Genomic DNA, 9,394 nt, shown 5'->3' with positions numbered 1-9,394 from the left:
AATGGAAACCCTTCCCAATAATAGTATACTCCAACAAAATACATTGGTTATGTTTGAAAATGTCTCATTCTGCAAATATCCATTATCTCCCTGCCATGAGACGATTGTTTATTCCAAGTAAAATAAGGTGGTATGGTAAATAATGTGCTGGGTTTGGAATCAGAAAATCAGGAGTTAAAATAAAATTTTGACTTAAATATTACTTAGCTGTGTGAACTTGGACAAGTCACCACCTCCCCACACCTTGGTTTAGTTATCTTCAAAATGAGGCTAATAAGAGCATCTACCATATAGAATTGTTGAGGGAATCAAGTTAAGATAACATAAGGAGCTTTGTAAACTTTAAAGAGCTATTTAAATGTAAGCTTATCTTACTGTTAGTATTATCATTAGAGTTCTTAAATGCTTCAGTTATTTCCCTGAAGTTACTGTAGTCATTGTATAAATTTTCACTCTCCATTAATTCATAGATCTCTCCCCAGGTTTTTCATTCATCATTTTTTATGGTATAATATTACATTCTATTCCTATAACTTATTCAGCCATTTCCCAATTGATGGCTACTCACTTTGGCTCCAGGTCTTTACTACAACAAAAAATGCTGCTCTAAATATTTTTTTCTAACATTAGTAATCTTTTCCATCTATCTCTGACTTCTCTGAGGACTTAGCACTGATTCCAAAGGTATGCAGAATCTGGAAATTTGGCAGAATGAGTGGTAACTACATATTACTTTTCAGAATGACTGGAACAATTGAAAGCTCCACCAACCATGCATTAAGAGGTCTGTTTCACACAGGCTCTTTTAGAACTATTATTCCTCTACTCTGTCATCTGACAATCTGATACACATGAGGAAGAACCTCAAGGTTATTTTAATTCATATTTATTTTTTTAAAGAAAGATTTTATTTATTTTGAGTTTTACAATTTCCCCCCATTCTTGCTTCCCTCCCCCCACCCCCCACAGAAGGCAGTCTGTTAGTCTTTACATTGTTTCTATGCTATACATTGATCTAAGTTGAATGTGATGAGAGAGAAATCATATCCTTAAAGAAGAAAAATGAAGTATAAGAGATAGCAAAACTACATAACAAGAGAACTTTTTCCCCTAAATTGAAGGTAATAGTCTTTGGTCTTTGTTCAAACTCCACAATTCTTTCCCTGGATATAGATGGTATTCTTCATTGCAGATACCCCAAAATTGTCCCTGGTTGTTGCACTGATGGAATGAGTGAGTTCTTCAAGGTTAATCATCACCCCCATGTTGCTGTTAGGGTATACAATATTCTTCTGGTTCTGCTCATCTCACTCAGCATCAGTTCATGCAAATCCTTCCAGGCTTCCCTGAATTACTATCCATCTAATAGAACAATAATGTTCCATGACATACATATACCACAATTTGTTAAGCCATTCCCCAATTGAAGGACATTCACTTAATTTCCAATTCTTTGCCACCACAAACAGGACTGCTATGAATATTTTTGTTCAAGTGATGTTTTTATCCTTTTTCATAATCTGTTCAGGGTATGGGCCCAGTAGTGGTATTGCTGGATCAAAGGGTATGCACATTTTTGTTGCCCTTTGGGCATAATTCCAAATTGCTCTCCAGAAAGGCTGAATGAGTTCACAGTTCTACCATCAATGCATTAGTGTCTCAGTTAATTCATATTTCTCTTATTACTAGTAATCTGAAATTTTTTTAATGATTGTTGAAAGTTGCATTTCTTTTTTTGAAAAGTGACTGTTTATATCCTTTTCCCATTTGTCTATTGGGAATGGCTCTTGTGCACACACACATACGTGTGTGTGTGTGTGTGTGTGTGTGTGTGTGTGAAATGTGTTCATATGCAGATTTATGTGTGTGTGTGTGTGTGTGTATATATATATATATATATATATATATATATATATATATAGTTTAAATAAAAGACCTTTATCCAAGAAATTTACTGCGATAATTTTTTCTCCACTTCACAGTCTCCTTTCTAAATCTAACTGAATTTTATATGGGTAAAGCTTTTTTATTTTACATAATCAAAATTGTCCATTTTATCCTTTATCTTTTATCTTTATCAGTATCCCCTCTTCAGTGAAGAAACTCTCTTTATTCATAGTAGTAAAATACATCTTATTCCTTTCTCCTGTAATTTGTTCATAATATGACTTTTCATATTTAGATCACATATACAATTGCAACTTACTCTGATAAATGGTGTGAACTGTTAGTCTAAAGCTAATTTCTGCCACTGTGCTTTCCAGTTTTCTCGGCAGTTTCTGTCAGATAAGGGATCTTTTCCCCAGTAATAAATGTTCCTGAGTTTACTAAACATTCCTATATTCAGTTGTTTCTAGGTTTTGTATACTTAATCTGTTCCAGTCTTCAACTTTTCCTATTTTCTAACAAGAACAAAATAGTTTTAATGATTATTGCTTTGTAGCATAGTTTGACACCAGGTACTTCTAGGTCCCCTTCATTTATACATTTTTATTTTATTTTTTTCCATTACATGTAAAGATAATTTCCAACATTCATTTTTTTGTAAAAATTTGAGTTACAGTTTTCTAACTCCCTCCCTTCTCTCCATTCTCCCTGGGACAAGTAATCTCATATAGGTTATACAAATACAGTCATATTAAACATATTTCCATCATTTATACCTTCTTAATGTTTTTCAAGCATTTATCATCTTCTGTTTCATATATTTTGAGAATCAATCCCTCAATGCCCTTCAAATTATGTTCCTCCCATAAATACCTCCTCTATGTATACTTGTTCCAGCTCAGCAGCTCTCCCCATCAAAGTCAGTGCAGCACATTAGAAAAAATACAGGATTTGGAGTCAAATGTTCTATATTCAAATTCTATCTCTTCTGTTTAATAGCTATGATTTTGTATAAGTCACTTAATTCCTCCATTCCTTAGTTTTCTCATCTTAAAAATAAGAGTATTGGACTGGATGCTTTCTAAGATCCTTTCCTGATCTAAATCCAGATCTTATGAACATCCCCAAAAGGTTGGCCATAGCAACTCATAAGACCGTCTAAATCAGATTGAGGTAGGGATCTGTTTTGTCCACAGTAGAAGGATCACATATATGAAATCATAGACTGTATTTAGACTGACAGTGCCAGCACTAACTCATACTTGTTGACTGATCTACAACGCATTAGTGAAACAGTTTTGGGAAAACTCACCAGGCTTTCCTACTTTTACATCATAAATTACTTAAGGCTACATTGAATTAACAAAGACCTTAATTCTCAACAAAGTTGATACCTGCAGCTACGATACTACAACTTTCTAACCTTAATTTAAGAATTTTAAGGTTAATCTCTAATTTTTAGCTCCTGAAGACATGCTCAGAATCACAACCTTATGCCATACATTAAGCTACTCCTTAGTCCTTGGGCCTCCTTAATCCTAACTCCTCCCTGCACAAGAGATGGGCTACATTCCCTTTAAGAATTCTGTTCACCTTCCCCAAACTGTTTATTTTAGCTGACTAGTTAATCAGTCCAGCTGTTTATTTACAGATGTATTTCTCCTTTTTTCCCCTTCACCCTTTCCCCATACTTAGCTGTCCTTTATGTTCTCACAACCCAGCAGGTTTTTTCTTCACTTAAACTAACTTCTTAAAAAACTCACTTTCTTTACCTTGTTAAAGAACTGTATGGATTAACTTGTAACTTTTTCTAGTAATGAATGAATTAAAATCTTTTGTCTTTTTTTACCCTCCTGAGTCAGAGCTTTGTGATTTTTTTTCACTTATAAAAAAAGAACCACAGATACCTCTGGAACTGGTTGCAGTATCACCAAGTGAAAACGGTATAGAACTCTTTAGGATTCACATACTCAAAAATTAGAGACAGCTAAGTGGCACAGTGGATAGAGCAGCCTCAGACACTTAATACTTAGCTGTGTGACCTTCCTTGGGCAAGTCATTTAAACCTCATTGCCTTGCCAAAAAAAAAAAAGAATACTCAAAAATCATTGCCTACTTTTCCTACCTCTTCCCATCCACCACCATCAATTGCTCCACATACCTGTCAGCAACACAAATAAACATTTTGTCAGATACTATGGTTTTAATTAAATGTGACTTGTAGTGTTCAGTTTCTATCCTATTATCTGACAAGTTTTATTTTCATGTAAACTTTTGATTGGTGACATCAGTGTTGGGAGTTTTCGGTAAACAAATATGAAAGACTTTTAAAATTTATAACAGTAGACAATGGCTTTGTACCTTCTATTATGATAAAAAAGAAGGAAAATGGGGGTTGATGAGACATGATTCATCAAGTACCCTTTAGGAAATGCTGATTGTCAATTAGGAAATAGTTGAAAAAAATGTTTGGTTTAAAAAAAAAGAAGCTTTCAAACTAATGTTAATAGAAGAAGTGTCAATTTGTTAGTTATTTTTTTCCTTACAGATGCTTGACATTTCTCATTGAAACTTATCTTTCAAGTATATAGAATATATTTAGTCTGTTGTAGCAGAAGGATGAAAATACGTCCTTGATAGCTGAAGCTTTTCATGGGACCATCAAGACGAGTCTCAAGATCATCAAGAGGCTTAGGCCAGCTATAATTCCTGCTGGCATTAGTTTCTTGGATCTCTTGAACCTCATTTCCATCATAACGGTCAGAAAAAAGGTAGTCAATAGTGATATTTTGATATCCTGGGAGTCATGGAAGACACGATAAGCTCTATAACCCGACAACAAGCCAAAGGAAAGACCAGCAACCAAAGATACAATGCTTCCTTTGCTATGATATCCCAAAATGCCTCCAAATGCTACTATGCTAGCATATCCAAAACCAGTCAATAGCCATGGTTACACCTCTCGCACTCAGCAGCCACCCTGCCTCCGGCGCCCTCTTCAGTTTCTATCCTAAACAAGATGCTTAGCTGAGTGTTCCTGTGCCCTTTCAGCTGGAGTGTTAAGAGTACTCTTTTCAGGTAGGAGTGTTATAGCATTCCTTCAGAAGGGGAAAAAGCCTCTTAGTATTGTAGTGGAAGAATTCTCTCTAGTTTTGCTCCCCCCTCAAGGCCTCAAGAGGTTTACCATCAATAGATAAGGAGTAAGAGAGGCAGAGCCCCTCCCACATGACAATTCTTGCTGATTCAGAAGTGGGTTCCTTCTCTAAGTTGCCTTACCCTGATGGCAATTAGATGGCACAATGAATAGAACACTGGCCTTTGGAGTTAGAGGACAAAATTAAAATCAGACTTTAGATACCTGACACCTACTATGTGACCTTGGGCAAGTTCCCAGGGCCATCTCCAGTCATTCTGATTCATATAAGGTCACTGGATCCAAATGGCTCTGGAGGAGAAAGTGAGACTGGTGACTTAAGCACAGCCCCCTCCCTCAAATCCAATTCATGTGTTTGTCAGGGCAGCAACTCCCTGATGTCATGGTCTTCTTCAAAAATGGACAAAAATCATCATGTCTTACCCTGCCATAGGGTGACTATCATTTACACTTCCCAGATTCCTTTTGGACCTTATAGAAATAAATGGCTGAAGACAGAGGTAACAAGGGATTCTGGGCCATGGGGGCAAGTTCATTGTCTCTGAGAGCCTTTACGCATACATTTAAGCTATGAAATACTTTACTTGGACCTGAAAATCTTTCCTGTCTTATTGTTTAATGACAATATAAAGGGGACATACACTTACAAAATTAATAGCCTCTATTATTCCAAGGTGACTTTCCCACGGTAGTGCATCTGTTTGTGGTTCTCCAGGTTATATGTGACACCCAGGAAGTTTCATGTACCAAGATGGACTGTGACCTAACCAAAGTTTTAGGCAACGAGAATAGCAAAGGGTTTAAGTAGTAATGCCCCTGTATCACGAGGTCAAACAAAATGGCATACTCAATGATAACTTCCAAGTACTTTCTTATTATCTCAAGGACTCCTGAATCAGAAGCTGTAGGATATTATCTAGCCTCTTTATAGATTTTTGCATTTCAAGTGTCAAAAGTATAAGTTTCTCCAATTATATTCCTGGTTTAAAAAAAATCTGATTTCTTTTTTATGACTACTCAGCCTTTGCTTTACCAATTTTTTTTACCTTTGCCAATAGGTAAGAAGTCAAGGGCCATGAATATCTTCCCCTATATTAATTCAAACCCAGGAAGATAAATGATCAGGAAGCTGGAAGATTAATCCTGCCATCATGATGCTTTAAGTCCAAGAAAAGACAATAAGTCATCAGATAGTATTATATAAGGTCTTTGAAGAGCAATTGGGTAACTTAATATTCTGCAACCTTCACAGACAGGCCTCCAAGGAGGTTAATGTTTTCCCCCATCCTGTTTTTCAATAAATACTCCCTTCTCTCTTGGTTCAAGGAGTCATTTGACCAGAGGGTCTCCACCTATAGGCTCAAGGAAAATCCCAGAAAATAAAGTTTCATGTCTAAGCTATATTTTCTGTCTTTTTATTTTAATCCTATATTTTTAAGGTTTACACATTAGGAAATATCACCTAAATCCTCTGCCTGGCCAAGCAGGCAATAGGCAGTATATTCTAACATAATGATATAATATCTTTTCCTCTCTCTCTTTCAAATACTTTTAACTCCTTCAAATTCAAAGCATATTATAGAAAAAAATGAACCTTTATGACATATAGTACTATCCTCCCTTTCCTTTTATTATGTATTTCTTTTGAAAACAGTATACCCTTCCATTTTAGTAATATAATTATGATTATCACCAGACATTTCAGTGATGATTATTAAATAACATTTAATTGATATTTTAATTGATTTTCTAAGTTCTTATGAAGCAGGAGAATTCTGGAAACAGAAAAAAGTAATCTTTTTGAAACTTTTCTGTCCAGTAGAGGGTGTTCTCCATTCCGTGTTGGCTCTTTGCAATCTCCACTGCCTAAGCCATACTGGACTTTTGGTCAGGCCTTTTGTGACAGGAGAAGGTGCAGTACATAACGGCTGCTCATTTGTAATGAGTGATGTCTGAGCCACTCCTTGGGCATGTACCTGTGGCATGCACATTGGAGAGTCCTTAGAGGCAGGTGCTTAACTACTCTTCAAACACCATACTTGTGCCATCCATCAAGGAAATGCATGAGCAAAATATCTGCTGCAGCAGAATCTCCTTCTCCTCTAGGCGCCAGCTGGGCTAGAACTCTTTTTCTCTCTTAAGCTGTACCCACATGGTCTAGTCCATGTTTCTGGAACATGGGCCCAGCCCCATGTGGTGGGATCTATGTTGATCTAAGTTTTCTTCTCTTCTCTTCTCTTCCTTCCTTTTTTCCCTTTTGACAGCTCCTTTTCCCATTTGTAACTACCCATATGGCCCCAGTTCCATGTGACTAAATCTATTGATTTAAGCTCCTTTTCTTTCCTTTTCCTTTTTTAAGTACTTTAGCCTGTTTTACCTTGCTAATCAGCCTAGCCTTTAAGAAAGTTAATTTCTTGCTGCTTCTCCAAAGAACTTAACTTGTAAGACTTGTAGTCACTTGTGAACTTTATGTAGTAAACTGTAAACTTTCAAGAAACCTGTGAATTAAAATCTAAGCCTTTCTTACCTCCCTGAATCTGAGAGATAGGTTAAGTTCTTCATCCCTAAACAAACCTGATCTTTAAGTCCCCTTTCCTGAAGCCCATTTTCTCCCCTCTTCACTATGAAATAGAGAACAATAAGGTTAGTTCTATTCCAGAATAAGCTAGTAGAAGTGTTTTAGGACCACAGAATGAATTTCCAACTGGGGACATCTGTCCCTGATTTCAGAAAAAAATATTAGCATATAAAAGATATTAGCATATAAACACAAATTTATCACTAATACTATTCAACTAAATTCAATTCACAAAGTATGAGCATTAGATATCTAGCATATGTAATGAGAATCAGGGTATTAATTATATATCTGAACAGCATTTGCATGTCTGAATACCCTCCTGTCCATGGAAAAGGAGGGAAGAAAAATGTGCATGTTTCAATGGACATGAAGCTTGAGTTTGTGAAGAAATCTCTTAAATACCAAGAAGTGGTGGACAAGTCAGAGTGGAAAAACTAGAAACAGTAATGAATCAGAATAAAAATCATAAATTTACAACAAGATTCAAGACAAAAGTCAAGATCTATGTTTCAGACTATAATTGTGTAGTACCAGGAAACAGATGGAGGGGTGAACCAATCACAGAATTTGAATGTAGTCTGCTGCAACCAAAGGCTATATGAACACATTTAAATTATAAACCTAGCCATGTATGGACTAGATCCATTCTTCCAACTCTGTTAAAACCACATTATCTAGGGGCGGCTAGGTGGCGCAGTGGATAAAGCACTGGCCTTGGAGTCAGGAGTACCTGGGTTCAAATCCAGTCTCAGACACTTAATAATTACCTAGCTGGTGTGGCCTTGGGCAAGTCACTTAACCCCATTTGCCTTGCAAAAACCTAAAAAAAACACACACACACATTATCTGGAGAATTCTTTGCATCATATTTTAGTTATATAAGTAGTGGTGGTGATGGTAATAATAGTTTAGTAATAGTAATAGTTTTTACAGTACTTTAAAGTTTGCAAGAACTTTATACAAGTTATATCATTTAATCCTCAAAACAAAGGAAGGAAAGAAGGAAAGGAAGGGAACAGAAGAAAAGGAAGAAAGCAAGGGGAGAAAGGGAGAAAAAGAAAGTGACATGTAGCAGTATTTAGTCTGGTTTGTACTTCTTATTCTGCTGCTCACTACCTGGATGAGGCTGGGGAAGCTATTTCCCTTCTCTGAGCCTATTTCTCTTTCAAACAAGGACATTAGACGAAATGATCTCTAAAGGCTCCACCCCCACCATGAATGTGATCCTATTAATTAAAATGTATATTATGCTTTAAGCTTTATAAACTTTTTCCTTCAATGACTTTATAAGGTATTCATCCCCACATACCTCTGAATCCAAAGTAAGCACTCTTTCTACAATACCAGGTTGTTTCTCTTGAAAGCCTCATCTAATAATCCAGCAGTCTTAATGTTAGGTGGCTTTGCCTATATTGAAATACAAGAGGGATGAACCTATCCCTGAACCTATCCCTCCAGATGGCTGTGTTTATTTTCTCCCCCTCTACACACACACACACACACACACACACACACACACACCCACACCATGTTCCCTTTACTTTTTATTTTTGGCTAAATACTTCTAAATACTTATCTTTGTTCCCTGTGGAGGGCCTAAGTTTTTATACTTTCTTAAAATCTCTGAAATTCTCAAGAGGCAAGGAATGTTTTTTAAAGCAGGCACAGTCTGTAGCTAGAAGACAAAAGGTTAAATTCTCCTATCATACGACAAAGTAACTCATTTCCTGTTTTGCTCAACTGTCTAGACACCAATCTAAGGAGCATTAGCC

General features: G+C 36.3%; 1 pseudogene; it reads right to left on the bottom strand.

Annotated features, from left to right (window-relative positions):
- Positions 1-990: 990 nt before the first annotated feature.
- LOC141499382 (transmembrane protein 14A pseudogene) lies at positions 991-4,834 on the bottom strand (annotated as a pseudogene).
- Between the last annotated feature and the right edge of the window lie 4,560 nt (positions 4,835-9,394).

Source organism: Macrotis lagotis, chromosome X (assembly GCF_037893015.1).
Source record: "Macrotis lagotis isolate mMagLag1 chromosome X, bilby.v1.9.chrom.fasta, whole genome shotgun sequence".
Classification (NCBI taxonomy): domain Eukaryota; kingdom Metazoa; phylum Chordata; class Mammalia; order Peramelemorphia; family Peramelidae; genus Macrotis; species Macrotis lagotis.
This window is presented reverse-complemented; position numbering and strand designations above follow the sequence as displayed.